The sequence below is a fragment of the Piliocolobus tephrosceles genome, chromosome 20 (genome assembly GCF_002776525.5).
Source record: "Piliocolobus tephrosceles isolate RC106 chromosome 20, ASM277652v3, whole genome shotgun sequence".
Classification (NCBI taxonomy): Eukaryota; Metazoa; Chordata; class Mammalia; order Primates; family Cercopithecidae; genus Piliocolobus; species Piliocolobus tephrosceles.
Window position 1 is genome coordinate 57,170,240 of NC_045453.1, and position 18,652 is coordinate 57,188,891.

Below are 18,652 nucleotides of genomic sequence, written 5' to 3' on the forward strand. Positions count from 1 at the left end.
ATTACTCTAAGCATTATTTTAATGAACACTCACAAAATGAAAAATTTAAGCCTGTTTTAATTATTTTGCTAGGATAAATTTCTTAAGAGTAAAATTGTTAGGTCAAAGGCTATGTGTATTTTTAGAGCCTTTGGTGATGTTAAATTACCATCTAAAAATGTTATGGCTGGGTGCAGTGGCTCACGCCTATAATCCCAGCACTTTGGGAGGCTGATGTGGTCGGATTGCTTGAGCCCAGGAGTTCCAAGACCAGCCAGGGCAACATGGCGAGACCCCAGCTCTACAAAAAATAGAAAAATTAGCGTGTGCCTGCAATCCCAGCTACCTGGGAGGCTGAAGCGGGAGGATCACCTGAGCCCAGGGAGGTCAAGGGTGCAGTGAGTCATGATTGTACCACTGCACTCCAGCTTGAGCGACAGAGTGAGACCCTATCTCAAAAAAAATAAAAAAGTTAGGGCAATTATTACTCCACTAGCAGTATATCCAAAGTGCTTGCATGCTAAAGGAATGTTAAAAATTATTTAGTAAATTTATAATTTGTTGTGTAAATTATAAATGGTACATTTTATTTTCGCCTTTTTGATTTTTTGCTTTTTTTTTGAGACAGAGTCTTACTGTGTCACCCAGGCTGGAGTGCAGTGGCACTATCTCAGCTTACTGCAACCTCTGCCTCCTGGGTTCAAGTGATTCTGGTGCCTCAGCCTCAGGAGTAGCTGAGGCTACAGGTATGTGTCATCATGCCTGGCTAATTTTTGTATTTTTAGTAGAGATGGGATTTCACCATGCTGGCCAGGTTGGTCTTGAACTCCTGGCCTCAAGTGATCCACCTACCTTGGCCTCCCAAAGTGCTGGAATTATATAAGCGTGAGCTACCGCGCCTGGCCAGATTTTTTTACATTTTTCAATAAGAAAGCTTACATATGGTCATATTTCTGCTGGCAACAGAGAATCATAGGAGTTATGGCAGCCTTAGGAATTCTTGGAGCCAAGCAGACTACTTTTTAGTGCGTGTGGCTGTGACTAAGGGGTCCGGAAGGCAGCGTTCCAGAGCACCTGTTTTCCTGACCTGGTGGCTTGCTGGATACATTTTTAGGTATATACCCTCCACTTATCTTCTGCTGATCACCATTTAGGAACTGGATAGACCCAGAAAACGTGGATCCCTGGCTTCATGAACTTGAGAAAAGCGTAGCTTTGGATAACGAAGAACATTTGGCATGAATTGTGCTCCTTGCTTTGGGAGAAGAGCAAAGAGTGCAGTGAGTGGTTTGGATTTTGAGGGGTGTGGAAAGGATTTGCTGAGGAATTGATATTTATATTCTCCAGGTGTTGCAGTATTTCCAGGTAGAGGGAATAGCAAGCAGGCTGTGTCCTTCAGCCTTAATTCAACTACTTTTGTTAGTTTTGAAGCCTTTTTCCTCTTTGCCATCATCTGGCAACTTTTTTTGAGAGAGTCTTGCTCTGTCATCCAGGCTGGAGTGCAGGGGTGTGATCTCGGCTCACTTGCCACCTCCGCCTCCCTGGTTCTAAGCGATTTTCCTGCCTCAGCGCCCCCGAGTAGCTGGGATTACAGGTGCGTGCCACCACACCTGCCTAATTTTGTATTTTTAGTAGAGATGGGATTTCATCATGTTGGCCAGGCTGATCTCGAACTCCTGACCTCAGATGATCCACCCGCCTTGGCCTCCCAAAGTGCTGGGATTCAGGTGTGAACCACTGCGCCAGGCCATCTAGCAACTTCTTGACCTTTCTTTATGCCCCTTGAACGTTGGCTTCTGGCCTGCCACATTTCTTTCCACTGTGTCTTCTAGCATCATCTCTCAGTCGCTGGCTCATCCGGTCATGAGATCTCACTGTCCCTTTACCTTTTGATGGGAGTTTTACTTCCAGTTTACATCAGCTCTCCCAGGCCCAGTCATCGCCCAGACAGCACTTTGGGATCCTGAGCTGGGAGTGTGTCTACACACCCTGTCCTACCTAGCTCTCATTTCTCCCCTTCATTGGTCCTGGTGCTTCAGCTCTGTGGTGCTCTCTAGCTTCCTCCTGCTTCCCCAGTCCTTTTTACCTGCTATGGACGCCACAGGAAATTACGTGGCTGCCATCTTACTAAATGGTCTCCTCCCTCTCTGAGCTGCCTCCAGAACTTGTCAAGCTCCCTCAGGCCCTGGTCCTACTATTCTGTTTTGTTTTTTTTTTGTTGTTGTTTTGGGCTGGTTGAACTCTGCTGGAGTGAAACCAGACAACAAGGTGACTTTCTCTATTTCACATTATGAGTTCTGGGCTCAGCTGGACTTTGATTTTTTTTTTTTTTTTAATAATATCATTTTTCTCGTCATTTTTCTTCTTCCATAGCTACTTCTGTCCAATCAGATACCTGGCATTTCTACTCTCAGCCATGAGCTCTGCTTCTTAGTTCATTAAGAAAACAAGTGATCAGATAAGCACCCCCCCAACTTCCTGCCCTCCTCTCACCTCATGCTGCCTTGCGTAAGGGCAACTGTCTGCATACATCTCTACCCACAGAGGCTATGAAGCAATCACTGGAGATGGTCTGTGGGGAACTGTCCGAACAAATTCTACAAGTTTTCCTATCAAGGTTACATGAGAACTGCTTTTCGCTCCCTGTGGCATAGAGATTCTCTGGCTGAGGGGGATATGTTTGTGTTTTCATAAAAGACAGCATTTTAGAAGTGATATGACACTTGGAGGGGGTTAAATCATCCCCAAAATTAAATCCCCTCCCAAGATGATAGAACTCATCAATGGCACAGTCAGGGCTGGAATCTCAATCATGTCCTTGGTGGCCTGTCCTTACGTGAAATAAAAACACTTTAGATCAAGGGTATCCAATCTTTTGGCTTCCCTGGGTCACACATAAAATACACTATCACTAATGATAGCTGATGAGCTTTAAAAAATCGCAAAAAATCTCAAATGTTTTAAGAAAGTTATGAATTTGTGTTGGACTGCATTCACAGCTGTCCTAGGCCAAGGACTGGACAAGCTTGCTTTAAATAGGCACTACTCTGGGGGCTGGAGGTAAAGAGGGCGTCAAACTTATTTGTAATTAAAAAAATAGAGAGATCAAGTGTGGTGGCTCACACCTGTAATCCCAGCACTTTGGGAGGCCAAGACGGGCAGATCACGAGGTCAGGAGATCGAGACCATCCTGGCTAACAAGGTGAAACCCCGTCTCTACTAAAAATACAAAAAACTAGCCGGGAGTGATGACACGCACTTGTAGGGAGAATTGCTTGAACCTGGGAGGTGTGGGTTGCAGTGAGTCGAGATCATGCCACCTCACTCCAGCCTGGGGGACAAAGCTGGATAGTAGATCTATTTAGTGTGTGCGTGTGTGTGTACTACCATGTACTTAATCACTCTGGAAAATGTTCCCAAATGTTGGTACAAGTAGCTAGAGTTCGTTTATTTTAACTACAGTATTTTATTTCATTGATTAAATGTAGCATAACTTACTTAGATATTCTCCTCTTGACATAGCATAATGAACAGAATGATTGTCCTCACCTGGGTGGGTTTCTCGAGGGTGGAGTATGCTAACTGGCCTTGCTGGATCATAGTGCATACACATTTTCAACCAACTAAATATTACCAGTGGTTCTCCCAAGTATTTGAACCAATTTTCTTCTCTGGCAACATGATAGAGGAATTCCTGTTTATTCACAGTCTTGCCAATACTTCATATTACTAAACTCTTATTCTAGACTTATCTGATGAAATTATGTTTTAATAGAGATATGCTATGTGGTTTGTGGATATTCACTAGTGGATGTTTACTAGTTCGAGGTGAATGTTGTTTCCAGGTTTTGGCTAGTATAAATAAAGCCACTAGAAGTCAGGTATGGTAGCTCACAGTTGTAATCCCAGCACTTTGGGAGGCTGAGGTGGGAGGATCACTTGAGCTCAGGAGTTTGAGACCAGCCTGGGCAACATAGCAAGACCTCATCTCTACAAAAACAATGACAGTAAAAAAAAATTAGCTGAGTATGGTAGTACACATCTGTAGTTCTCTCTATTTAGGAGGCTGAGGTGGGTGGATTGCTTGAGGTCAGGAGTTTGATGCTGCAATGAGCTATGAGCCTGTCACTGTAATCCTGCCTATGTGACAGAGTGAGACTCTATGTCTAAAAATAAAAATAGCCGATATGGTGGCTCATGCCTGTAATCCCAGTGATCCAGAGGCCAAGGTGGGAGGTTCACTTGAGCCCAGGCAATAGCCTGGGCAACATGATGAAACCTCGTCTCCACAAAAATTACAAAAATTAGCCAGGTGTGGTAGCACACACCTGTAGTCCCACCTACTTGGGAGGCTGAGGTGGGGGGAATCACTTGAGCCCAAGAGGTTGAGGCTGTAGTGAGCCATGATTGTACTCAGTGAGAGTGATGGCACTCCAGCCTGGGTAGCAGAGTGAGACCTTGTCTCAAAATAAATAAATAAAAAATAAAACCCATGATTAACATTTATGTACATGTTCTTGTCTGAACATAAGGTTTCATTCAGCCATAGATACCCAGGAGTAGTATTGCTGGGTCTTATGGAAACATATGTTTAACTTAATAAGAAGTGACCAAATGGTTTTCCAAAGTAGTCGTACCATTTTGCATACCCACTCAAGAGTATGAGGGTTCCAGTAACTTGTCTTTTTTTGTTCTAACCATTTTAATAGGTATGTCATACACCATTTTTTTTTTTTTTTTTTTGAGACGGAGTTTTGCTCTTGTCGCCCACGCTAGAGTGCAGTGGCACAATCTTGGCTCACCGCAACCTCTGCCTCCTGGGTTCAGGTGATTCTTCCACCTCAGCCTCCTGAGTAGCTGGGATTACAGGCATGTGGTTTTTTTTTTTTTTTTTTTTGTATTTTTAGTAGAGACGGGGTTTCTCCATGTTGGTCAGACTGGTCTTGAACTCCCGATCTCAGGTGATCTGCCCGCCTTGGCCTCCCAAAGTGCTGGGATTACAGGTGTGAGCCATCACGCCTGGCCCTTTCATACAGCTTTTTAATCCAAAGAATGAAATTTAAAAATCAGATTATATTTTAAAGTTATTTAAAGTAATTGAATTTTGCCCTTCTTGCTCTTGGATGATCTTTTTTTCTTTCTCTTTAATGCAGAATCAGAGCATTGTGTTAGGGTAACCAAATAGTGGAGAGATGGTATAGTACAGCATAACATTTGCAGCTACTCGGCCAGGCATCCCAGCAATTTGGGAGGCTAACGCAGGTGGATTTCTTGAGCCCAGGAGTTTGAGACCAGCCCTGGCATCATGGTGAAACCTTGTCTCTACCAAAAATACAAAAATTAGCCAGTCTCGTAACCTGGTTTCAAAAAAAAAAAAAAAAAGTAAATATTTGCAGCTACTGCTAGAAAATTAGATAAATGTATTTTCTTGCTGAGAAATACATGGAATTTTTCATTTACTAGTTGGACTGTTTTATTTCTGGAAAATGTGTATTAAAACTTTATAGTGAAGAATGTTAAACCTCCATTTTAATGTTAAATGAACATTCTTCATTTATAGTGAAGAATGTTAAACCTCCATTTTAATGTTAAAACTCCATTTTAATCCACCTACTGGTGTGATTTCTCCCCCCCCGCCAGGCTTTGAATAAGATTTAGTTTGAGGATACTCGTTCCACTACTAAAAACAGAAGTGCCGAAACTATAGGAGTAGGGCAGCAATCTTACTTTACAGAGGCATTTTCGGCTCACTGGTTAATGACTTTCCTACACATACAGCACCACGCATAGTATCCAGTGAGGGGTACAGATGCCAGTGCAGTGATGCTTCACCACTAACCCTTCTACTGCAGCCTGCTAACTAGGATACACTGTAATGCATGTGAGTCTTGAGCTGGAAGGGTGCAGGCAGTCTTCACAGTGGATTTGCTTTGAGAGTTGGATGAAGTGTTTTTGCTTCATTGCTGGAATTGTGGTATGTGCTTGTCAGCACACATTCTGAATCATGCCTTGAGATTATGGTTGACTGGCCAGGCTTTAAGTATCTGCCAAAGAAGCCAATTTAATAAGTTTTCGATAGTCAAGGTGAACAATGAATTTATTCATTTCACCCAGATGCTTAGCTTTTACCATGAACCTGCTATTTGGTTCCTCTGAAGAAAAATAACTTCAACCCTCTATTCCGCCACCATACTCCCCAGGTTAAGAATATGTACTGATCTTGTGTTTCCTTTGAAAAATTTGGAAACTAGGGTTGTTCCAAATGTGATGTCTTATTAGTGCTCTTTGCAGATTTTGTTTGTTTGTTTTTTTTTAATGTCAGAATTCTTATCCTTAGAATGGACATAATATACAATTTTTTTTTCTTGAATGTCAGGTTTCTTTTTTTTTTGTTTGAGATGGAGTCTCACTCTGTTGCTCAGGCTCGAGTGCAATGGCCTGATATTGGCTCACTGCAACCTCTGCCTTCCAGGTTCAAGAGATTCTCCTGCCTCAGCCTCCCTAGTAGCTGAGATTACAGGCACACGCCACCATGCCCAGCTAATTTTTTTTTTTTTTTTTTTTTTTGAGACGGAGTCTCACTCTGTCACCCAGGCTGGAGTGCAGTGGCCAGATCTCAGCTCACTGCAAGCTCCGCCTCCCGGGTTTACGCCATTCTCCTGCCTCAGCCTCCCAAGTAGCTGGGACTACAGGCTCCCGCCACCTCGTCCGGCTAGTTTTTTTTGTATTTTTTAGTAGAGACGGGGTTTCACTGTGTTAGCCAGGATGGTCTCCATCTCCTGACCTCGTGATCCGCCTGTCTCGGCCTCCCAAAGTGCTGGGATTACAGGCTTGAGCCACCGCGCCTGGCCATTTTTGTATTTTTTAGTAGAGATGGGGTTTCACCCTGCTGGAGGCTGGTCTGGAACTCCTGATCTCAAGTGATCCGTCTGCTATGGCCTCCCAAAGTGCTGGGATTACAGGCATGAGCCACCGCACCCGTCCTGAATGTCAGGTTTCTTTCTTTTTTTTTTTTAATTGAGACAGGGTCTCTTTCTGCTGCCCAGGCTGGAGTGCAGTGGCATGATCTCGGCTGGCTGCAACCTCTGCCTCCCGGGTTCAAGCGATTTTCGTGCCTCAGCCTCCCAAGTAGCTGAGATTACAGGTGTACATCACCACGCTTGGCTAATGTTTGTGTTTTTAGTGGAGAGGTGGTTTCACTGTGTTGCCCATGCTGGTCTCGAACTTCTGGGTTCAAGTGGTCTGCCCATCTCAGCCTCCCCAAGTGCTGGGATTAAGGGCATGAGCCACTGTGCCCAGCCTGAATGTCAAGTTTCTTTATTCTTTTTTTTTTGAGATAGTATCTCGCTCTGTTGCTTAGGCTGGAGTGCAATGGCATGATCTCGGCTCACTGCAACTTCTGCCTTCTGGTTTCAAGGGATTCTCCTGCCTCAGCCTCCCGAGTAGCTGGGATTACAGGCGCCCACCACCATGCTTGGCTAATTTTTGTATTTTTAGTAGAAACAGGGTTTCACCATGTTGGCCAGGCTGGTCTTGAACTCCTGACCTCAAGTGATCTGCCTGCCTTGGCCTCCCGAAGTGCTGGGATTACAGGCGTGAGCCACTGCACTGGGCCTGTTGGGTTTTTATTTTGGGGGGCGGGAGGTATAGTTTTAGCTTCTGTAACGTGCTGGGATGACACAATTGAAGTGTTTTCCTCACATATTCTGTGCCCCGCTTTAAAATTTCTAGAGTATTGATTTTTATTTTTAAAATTAACTTTTAGAGATAGTGTCTTGCTCTGTCATCCAGGCTTGAGTGCAGTGTCATGATCATAGTTCACTGAACATTGAACTCCTAGGTTCAAGCCATCCTCCTGCCTCACCCTACTGAGTAGCTGGGATAACAGGCACACCTCACCATGCCCAGGTAATTAAACAAAATTTTTTTTTTTTTTTGCCCAGATGGGGGTCTTGCTATGTTGTCCAGGATAGTTTCAAACTCCTATCCTCAAGTGATCCTCCTGACTCAAGCCCCCCAAAACACTGGGAATATAGGCATAAGCCATCATGCTTGGCTTCTTAGAGTGTTGATTCTTTTACATAGTCCAAGGTGGTTCCTGCAGCCAGTAAGAAGAGGGAAGGGAGAGGGGAGGTCATGCTTACTTTCACCCATATCTGTTGGCTAAAGTTGGCTGCATATAGCTGCAAGGGAGGCTGGGAAATGTTACCTTAATTAATTCAGTTGGTTGTGTGCCCCAACTTAAAACCAAGGATTTTATTAGTTGAATTACTAATCGAATGGCAGAGAAGGGCCCATGGAGACACTTGGTTGCCTCTGATACCTCTTAATGAAATATAAAGTTGCTACAATAATAACAGTCAGTAATTGGAAACAAATTGAATATGAAATGAAAATGTGTTTTCATTTTGTCTACTTTTCTGTGTGTTTGAAATTTTCCAAAAGAGGTTTTTAAAAAGACTACATTTAGATTTCCTACTTCTACCAAGTGCCAGTTAGATTTCATAACACTAGAGGGTGCTGTTAATGCATTTGCTTTTAGCATTCTAGCATCTGCCCCCTTGTCTTATTACATAATCAAAGTGGGTTTTGTCCAGCTGATAATCTTGAATCTCTTTTGTTGTTTTACTCAGTTTTACAATAGCAGGGGCACGGAAATGTCACTATCTAACATTATCTGGAAAGACAAAAATGATGATTACCAAATGTGGAATTAAAAGAAAAACATTTTAGATTTTATTCATAAAAGGAAAAGAAATCAGAGATTATGTTAATCAGATATTTTCAAATGCAAAATTATTTCTGAAGACTTAAAAGTTTTTTTCTTGTATTTGTCCATGTTTAGCATTTTAGTTGTTTTGCCCTATTTTCTGTCCTGAGTTTACTAACCATACATACATACTAAGAATTGAGCTATTGCTAATTTTTCCTCCTGGTATAAGGAGAGGGGCATTACTAAAAATTTAAAAATGTAGATAAACACAACAAGAAACACCTGTAACCCCTGTATTCTAGAGATTACCACCATAAACTGCTTGGTGCATAGCCATTTTTTTCTTTTAAAGCACAATTGCACATGTGTATATACAGTATTTTTCTTAAGAAAATTATTTTTGAGACAGAGTCTCATATTGTTACCCAGGCTGGAGTGCAGTGGCACCATCTCCGCTCACTACAGCCTTGACCTCCAAGCTCAAGCGATCTTCCCACCTCAACCCTTCAAGAAGCTGGGACTAAAGGCACACCCCACCATAACCGGCTAATTTTTTTGTATTTTTTGTAGAGATGGGGCTTTAGTATGTTTCCCAGGCTGGTCTCGAGCCCCTGAACTCAAGTGTTACTCCTACCTTGGCCTCCCAAAGTGCTAGGATTACAGGCATGAGCCATCGCACACAACCTATATAGTACTTTAAAGAGACGGGAATCAGGAGTTGGTGCTCATGTATGGGAATTTTTTGTATATTCATTTTATAACTTACTATCTTTCTGAAGTATCTTATTCTAGGGTGTGTGTGTGTGTGTGTTTACTCATTTTCTGGGTAGACACATTACCTATAAATAATTCTTTTGCTTTCCCTTTTCCATTATTTGAATGTTCAAAAATTTTTTTCTTCATTTTAGAAATAGGGTCTTAGTCTGTTGCCCAGGCTGGATTGCGGAGATGCAGTCATTGTTCACTGCAGCCTCAAACTCCTGGAGTCAAGCCAGTCCTCCTACCTCAGCCTTCTTAGTAGCTGGGACCACAGGTGTGCACCACCATGTCCAGCTAATTAAAAAAAAAAAATTTTTTTTTTTAAATAGAGACTAGGTCTTGTTATGTTGCCCTGGCTGGTCTTGAACTGGCCTAAAGTGATCCTTCTGGCCTCCCAAAACAGTGAGATTACAGACCTGAGCCACTGTGCCCAAACAAAATTTTTTTTTTTTTGGAGACAGAATATCCCTCTGTCGCCCAGGTTGGAGTGCATTCTTCTGCCTCAGCCTTCCGAGTAGCTGGGACTACAGGCGTACGCCACCACACCCGGCTAAGTTTTGTATTTTTGGTGAAGATAGTGTTTCACCATATTGGCCAGGCTGATCTCGAACTCCTGACCTGCCTCACAAAGTGCTGGGATTACAGGCGTGAGCCACCGCGCCCAGCCCAAATCTTTTTCTTATCGTCTTGATTAGAACTTCTAGAACAGTTTTCTATAATGCCACCCACTAGACTCCTATTTTTGTCTTTAAAGGGCACCCTTCAGGGTGTTGTTCGGGTTATGTATCTCATTGCCTTTGGTATGAGATTGGGGTTCTTTTTGAGGACTTTTTTCTTCTATGTCTAATGTGCTAAGAGTTTTATTCAAAAATTGACATTGAGTTTTATGCCTTTTTGGTTTCTGGTTTTTTTTCTTTTTTAATACGGAGTATCGCTCTGTTGCCCAGGCTGGAGTGCAGTGGCGCAATCTTGGCTCAACTGCAACCTCCACCTTCTAGGTTCAAGCAATTCTCCTGCCTCAGCCTCCTGAGTAGTTGGGATTACAGGCGTGCGCCACCAGGCCCAGCTAACTTTTTTTTGTATTTTTAGTAGAGACTGGGTTTCGCCATGTTGGTCAGGCTGGTCTCAAACTCCTGACCTCAGGTGATCCACCCGCCTCAGCCTCCCAAAGTGCTGGGATTATAGGCGTGAGCCACTGCACCTGGCCTGCCTTTTTGGTTTCTTTTGACCTTATAGTTCTTCTTCTATCTGTTTATGTGAGTTATAAAAATACTAGCTTTTCTCTTTTCCTTGTACTTTGTCAACTTTTGGATCAGGGTTATACTGGATTTTGATAAGCTTCTCATCTTTTTCCAGTGCTTTGGAGCTCTCCGAGTAGCATGGAGTGTGACTATACCTTGATATTGTGGATATTGATGCTGTGGAAATATTTGCCTGCAAAACCTCCTAGGCCTGGTGCCTGTTTAAGGGGAAGGTCTTTGCTCTCCTCGACCTCTGGAGGCTTAAGAACACTTTTGGATGTGTTTATCAAATTTATCAGTTTTGTTGCTTATTTTCTAGCTAATTTCCCTCTCTTCTCTTTAATTTCTTTTTTCCTTCTTAGTACATTTTGTTACTTATTTTTTCTTCTTTCATGTAGAGAGATTTTTATAGTTTTCGATGTCTCCTTTGACTCAATGGTTATTTAGGAAAAAGATTTAAAGTGGAAGTTGTTAAAAACTTTCTTGATTATTTTTATTTCTTTCTGGCATTGTGATCAGGCAATGAGAAATAGGAACGTTGCTTTTTTTTTTTTGAGACCGAGTCTAACTCTGTTGCCTAGGCGGGAGTGCAGTGGCATCATCTCAGCTCACTACAACCTCCGCCTCCCAGGTTCAAGTAAGTCTCCTGCCTCAGCTTCCCAAGTATCTGGGATTACAGGCGCCCGCCACCACGCCTGGCTAATTGTTTGTATTTTTAGTAGAGATGGGGTTTCACTGTGTTGGCCGGGCTGGTCTCAAACTCCTGACCACAGGTGATCCACCTGCTTTGGCCTCCTAAAGTGCTGGGATGACAGGCATGAGCCATTGCGCCTAGCTGAAATGTTCCTTTTTTGGTGGGTTTGAAATTTTGCTTGTGGCATGATAGATGGTCACTTTTCGTAAATGCTCTTTAGCCATTGAAAATGAAGCTATTTTCTGTGGGGTGCAAAGTTTGATATCTATTATATTAGCCTTATTCATTTTATTGGTCAGATTCTGTAATCAATACAAAATAAAATTAATATGGACATGGGGCCTATGCTTGTATATCCTCCCTACCCCTGTCTTCTTGGAGAGAGGTATGTTTATGAAGTGTTGGTCATTTCTTCTCTATTTCTAGCCATTATGGGCTTTATTTCAGTGAAAGAATGTTCAGAATGTAAAGACTGACATCATATTCTTCTTGTGAATTTTATCCTTTAGCAATGTAAAATGACCTCCTTTTTCCTGCTTAATACTTTTTGGCGTGAATTCCACTGTGTCTGACATTTAAAAAATAATAAGGCAGCATTAGTGTTACGTTTTTTCACTTTAAGGTCTAACTTGGCATTTATTTTATTTTTATTTATTATTTTTTTGAAACAGAGTCTCTGTCTGTCGCCTAGACTGGAGTGCAGTGGCACAATCTCAGCTCACTGCAACCTCCATCTCCTGGGTTTAAGTGAGTCTCCTGTCTCAACCTCCCAAGTAGCTCAGACTACAGGTGTGCGCCACCACACCCAGCTAATTTTTGTATTTTTAGTAGAGATGGGGTTTCTTCATGTTGGCCAGGCTGGTCTTGAACTCCTGACCCCAAGTGATCTGCCCACCTCAGCCTCCCAAAGTACTAGGAATTACAGGTGTGAGCCACTGCATCCGGCTGGCATTTATTTTTTGATGCAATCTGAGTATTTTTAATTAAATGGGTTTAACTCATTTATAGGTCTAGCTGTGTTTTAGCTTGTGTTCTGTTTCAAATTCTAATACTGGTTTTAAGTGAAAAACAAAACAAAAAAAAAACCTCATTTCTCTAATTGTCATAGTTAAGGCCTATCTATGATTCTTTCTCTTTGGGAGAAGGGCTTTAACATCTTCTTACTGTCTGTCTTCAGTCTTTATTAATGTAATCTTTTCTGTCTGCTTTATTCCATTACATTTCTTTTTTTATTTAATTTAATTTTATTATTATTATTTTTGAGATGGAGTCTCTGTTGCCAGGCTGGAGTGCAGTGGCGCTATCTCTGCTCACTGCAACCTCCACCTCCTGGGTTCAAGTGATTCTCCTGCCTCAGCCTCCCGAGTTGCTGAGATTACAGGCGTGCACCACCACTCCCAGCTAATTTTTGTATTTTTAGTAGAGATGTGGTTTCACCATGTTGGCCAGGGTGGTCTTGAGCTCTTGACCTTGTGATCCGCCTGCCTTGACCTCCCAAAGTGCTGGGATTACAGACATGAGCCTCCACACCTGCTTCTTCTTTTTTTTTTTTTTTTGAGTCTCATTCTGTCACCCAGGTTGGAGTGCAGTGGTGCAGTCTCGGCTCACTGCAACCTTTGCCTCCTGAGTAGCTGGGATTACAGGTACATGCCACCACTCCCGGCTAATTTTTGTATTTTTAGTAGAGATTGGGTTTTGCCATTTAATGAGGCTGGTCTCGAACTCCTGACCTTGTAATCTGCCTGCCTTGACCTCCCAAAGTGCTGGGATTACAGGCTTGAGCCACTGCTCCCGGCCTGTTTAATTACACTTCTTATATAGCATATATTTAGAGAGCAGTTTGGCTTATGCATTAAGTTTTATAACCAGATTTACACTCATTATTTAGCTTTGTCCCTACCTTGATGGTTTTAGCGTCCGTGCTTAGCAGCCTTGTATACTAGTTAGTGGCCTCTGAATTTCACTTCTATATTCCAACCTAGTTAGATACAGCTTCAGGCTTTCTTTCCCTCCTTTTCTTTTGGGCTCATGCACATCTAAAACTGTCTTGTTTGGCTTTCACACATGAAGGGCACCTTATCTGGGTGTAAAATTCCTTGGTAAGACCTTTCCCTCAGTTTGTGTTTGTGTTACTGTCTTCTGACATTTAATACTGCTGTGGACAACCCAGGAGCTAAGCTTAATTCAAGCTAACATTTAAGCAAATCAAACATTTTCTCCTTCTCCCTGGATGTGTCTACGATTCTTTCATCCTGTGATTAAATTATTTTGCTAGCAGGTGTCCAAGTATGTGATATTGCATGAACCTAGAATGCCCTTGTAGTCCCTTTGCTCAGATTTTTCTTAATCTCAGAAGAATTTTTTAGTCTATATCTTTTATATTAGGTTCTTTAAGTCTGCTCCATTTGTTCTTTTCTTTTTTTGAGTCAGAGTCCTGCTCTGTTACCCAGGCTGGAGTGTGGTGGCGCAATCTTTGCTCACTGCAACCTCTGCCTCCCAGGTTCAAGCGATTCTCCTGCCCTCAGCCTCTCAAGTAGCTGGGATTACAGGCATGTGCCATCACACCCAGCTAATTTTTGTATTTTTAGTAGAGATGGGGTTTCACTGTGTTGGCCAGGTTGGTCTCAAACTCCTGACCTTAGGTGATCACGCCTGCCTCAGCCTCCCAAAGTGCTGGGATTACAGGTGTGAGCCACCATACCCAACCTCATTTGTTTTTTTAAAAAAAGTTTTATTGAGGTGTATTATACACCATGATAGTCATCATCTTAAAATATACAATTCAGTGGTTTTTAGTATATAGTTATTCACAAAGCTGTACAGCCATCACCACAATACAATTTTTTTTTTTTTTTTTTTGAGACGGAGTCTCGCTCTGTCGCCCGGGCTGGAGTGCAGTGGCCGGATCTCAGCTCACTGCAAGCTCCGCCTCCCGGGTTTACGCCATTCTCCTGCCTCAGCCTCCCAAGTAGCTGGGACTACAGGCGCCAGCCACCTCGCCCGGCTAGCTTTTTGTATTTTTTAGTAGAGACGGGGTTTCACCGTGTTAGCCAGGATGGTCTCGAACTCCTGACCTCATGATCCGCCCGTCTCGGCCTCCCAAGTGCTGGGATTACAGGCTTGAGCCACCGCGCCCGGCCACCACAATACAATTTTAGCACTTTTTTTCATCCTGCAAAAAATCCTAAAACCCATGAATAGTCACTCCCATTCCCACCCCAGCCCCAGGCAACCATTGATGAACTTTCTGTCTCTGTGGATTTGCCTACTCTGGACGTTTTGTGTAAATGGAATCGTACAGCACAACTGGCTTCATTACCCCTTTTGTTTCTAAGTCTGCTTGAAAGACACTGATGAGTCACAGTTTGGCCTTGCTCTTTGCTTTTTCCTGCCCAGCTCTGTCTCGGAATAGCCTTAGCCTTTCTGTACTTTTCCTTGTCTCTCAGAGTTTCTCAGGTCTGTCACCCACCTCCGTTTCAGTCTTTTGTGACGCCATTTCTCTGGCTTGCTTTTGAGTTAATGCTGACTCTTCATTTCCCTACAGTTCTTCCCTACCTCAGCTTCTTGTTCTTGATTCATTTTCTCCATGTAATTGTCAATCTTGTTTCCTTTTTTAAAAAAAATACCAACTTAAAAAATGTTTTTCCTTCTTTAGTCCAACTGTGGGTTTTTTTGTGTGTGTTTGTTTTCGTTTTAATTTTCTTTTGGCTCCTGCAACAAATCTTCTCTGATGTTAGTCTTCACAGCATGTCCTGAATACAGTTCTCGGCTCCTCTAGACGTGTTGAGCTGATGGGCTGGATGTGTCATGTGCCGACCTGTGTTCTGGGCATTTGTGGTGGTGGGTCTCCTGCCCTAAGCAGTTGAAGCACCTTGCTCCCAACCTTCTCCCCAGTTTCTCCTAAGGCATCACTTCTGGTCAGGTGGTGTCATCCTCTTACCCCACTGCTGAGCTCCTCAAAGTTTCCGTGAATGAGGAATACTTACAGCTGCTTTTCTCCAGAAATTGTCCTGGTTCTTTTTCTGTCTTTATCTCAGGGACTCCCATTTCTAAGATGTCCCTTGCTGATGGTCGATGCCCCTTCTGCCTGGCTGTTTGTCATCTGAGCCTCGAGTTCCCTTTCTGGATTTGGGAAGGGCAGTCTGGTGTTAGGGAGATGGAGGCAGGTATTTGCATATTCCACAGGGCAGAGGGTGCCCACTGCCCAGGTTCCTGGCAGGCCCTGGCCTGGAGTCAGGACTGGGAAGGGCAAAGTCTGGCCACAGGTGTGATTTCTTTCCTAGTCCTGATGTTAGACTGTCAGTGTGCCTTCGCCACTTTTGTCTTCATGGGTCCTTCCACTGTTTGGTAGGAATCAGTGGGGACCTGCATGCTGAATGCCATGTTGAACTGGACCCCAGCAGTCAGCTCTACAATGTGACAGTTATTTGTTGGCTTTTCCTGCCTTTTAATGATGAGCTCCTACCTCGAGATCTGAATTTTTTGAGCTCTGAAAACAATTGTCTTTGGACCCTGATTGGGGAAATGGAAATTTACCAGGGAGTAAAATTAACCCCCCTTTTCACTGAACTGGAAGCAGCCTGGGTGGACTTATTCATCTGAACCGCAGGGTTTATAAAGATAGGTTTTAATTTTCCTTGTTAGTGCAGGTTTGAGACATATATTCTCAGCAGCTGCTTGGTTTCTACAATAGACTATCCAGCCTGCCATGGAGAAACTGGCCATACAGATTGATGTTAAGGAGACCGGAACAGAGGCATGCAGTAATGTTTGCAACCGGATGGTGGCTGTTGTGTAACACAAATAGCATTTCTGATGAGGTGGAGCGGTTATACAATTTTGGCCAGCCTGTGTGGGTTATAAAAGCTGAATTCCTTCAGCACCTGAGAGTGTCTCATGCTGAGTACCAGGACAGTCTCAGGGTTGTACAGACACCAGCACAGAAGTGGTGGGTGAGGCACTGATTAGAGGACATTTCTGTGGAAGGGTGGAGTTTCACTTTGAAGGTAAAGCCATTTGGCGGTTCTGCTTTGGGGAATGAGTTGTGAGGATACACAGATTGATTAATATCTGTTTGTGTCTGTGTTCATTCGGGTCTGCGTGTATCTGTTTCCGTGTGAGTATCTGAGTGTATCTCTGGTGATGTTTCTGATTTTCTACATGTATGTCTGTTTCTGTGTGTGTGTGTGTGTACTAACTGTGCCTGTGTAGGTGGATGAGAAGTCCCCAATTTTGCACAGCTGCATTACTAGAAAATCTCCAAAGGGTTTCTTAGTGCTGTCAGACATAATTTAAATATAAAAAACTGAACATTAACATTTATGCAATTCTTAGAAGGCAGTGCCCTTACTTAGGTATGTGAGAGAGAATAACAATAAAAACTTATCTGCGGCAAGTAAAATTTCTGTGTTTTTCAGGTACTTATTTACCTTTCAGAGTAAATCAAATAAAAACTACATAAGTAAATTATTTATTTTCAAGGTCCAATCCAGTGCCAGGATTGCCAAAGCTCTGCTGTGTGTTCTTTTATGTTTTCTTTTTTTTGAGACCGAGTCTTGCTCTGTCACCCAGGCCAGAGTGCAATGGCACGATCTTGGCTCACTGCAATCTCCACCTCCCAGGTTCAAGCAGCTCTCCCACCTCAGCCTCCCAAATAGCTGGGATCACAGGTGTCCGCCACCACGACTACTTTTTTTGTATTTTTAGTAGAGATGGGGTTTCGCCATGTTGGCCAGGCTGGTCTCGAACTCATGACCTCAGGTAATCCATCTGCCTTGGCCTTCCAAAGTGCAGGGATTACAGGTGTGAGCCACTGTGCCCAGCCTGTGTTTTCCTTCTATGTGGAGTTTCAGGAGTTTGATGAAAAGTAAGTATACAACCAAAAAAGAATATAAGTGAAACAAACTTCATGGAGAGCTAGAATCTCTTATAGCTGAGTGCGGATAATATTTTTAATTTTTTTAAGGTCTTTGGGTTATTAAAAAATGTCAGGTTCAGACACCAGAAAAAAGCAAGACATCTGTAGCATACAATATTAAGTGATTGCAGTCTCTGTGTTTAATGGATGTATTTTTAATGAATTGCTTAGGAAGGACACACTCCTTTGCAGGAAAAAGAATGTATAACATATAGGCATGGAATGTTTAAAGCCTCCCATTTATTGAAGATCAGGGAAAAGCTTTGCAATAATTTTGATTACCATGTATGTGGTGTTAGCCTGGGGAAGAATTAGTGTCCCAGCCCCAGATAATTGCAGTGCAGTTTAGGCAAACCCACTCTTCAGCCATTAGGCAATCCATCAGTGCAAGTGGATCCATCAGAGCTCCCTTGTCCTTATCTTGGGAGAGTCTCCAGGGAAGAGGAACTCTTGGTATACTGGACTAGCGGGGAGCGGGGGTGGAGTATGGTGGGGAGAAACGATATGCAAGAGAGATTTGCAAATGGAACCTCTTCCAGATGAGACCCGGAAAGCTGGTGGTGTTGAGCGGACTGAATAGATGGGCCAAAGTCCAGCAAAACCGAGCAGACGTAATTGGGTAGTTAGGAAATAGAGGCAAAGTGGAACTAGACGTTTCTCTTCAGGTGGAAGAAGGAAATTGGCTTTGGCCCTGGAGGAATGATGTGGTCTGAAGAGCAGATCAGACAGAGGTCTGGTGAGTCCGTTGAGTTATTTGAGATGCTTCTGCCAGCACCCGAGCCTGCCTTCTCCCAGCAGGGGCAGTTCTGGCAACAGTAGCTGGAGGTGACCAAATGTCCTGCTGAGGCTTCCTCTTCAGGGGCTGTGCTGGAAAGAGGATGGAGCAGGGATCCCAGACACAGTGGGGCTGAATCAGCAGGGCAGAGCCATCTCCTTGAAGATACCCAAGCCCCCAAGGTTTTTGTATTGGGCAAGCCAGGGGGAGCATCAAATGACAAAAGGCATCTGGAGACCTGGAAGAGAAGAAAGCATTCTTTCTATTCCCTGAAAGTAACTCACAGGTTTTCCTCGGCTTCCTTCAGAATGACCTTTAGATAATGACCGTCTCAGGCCTATTCTGGTCTTTGGGCGTTTTCTTCAGAGCCTTGTTCTCTTAGCTTGGAAGGTAACACAAGCAATGTTTGTCTTCTCAGAAAGATTGTTGGACCCGCAACATTGGCCCTGAGCTTTTGTGCAGAGATAAATCAGCCTTGCTGTGCCCCAGTTTCTCATCTGTGAAATGGAGAGAATAACAACCCCTTCCAGAATTTTTTTTTTTTTTTTTTTTTGAGACAGAGTCTCGCTCTCTC

At 43.2% G+C, this 18,652-nt stretch overlaps 1 protein-coding gene across 11 annotated transcripts in view; it reads left to right on the forward strand.

The window, feature by feature from the left end:
• SLC23A2 (solute carrier family 23 member 2) overlaps positions 1-18,652 on the forward strand; it is a 149,839-nt gene that overhangs the window by 37,300 nt on the left and 93,887 nt on the right. The gene's annotated exons all lie outside the window — the stretch shown is intronic.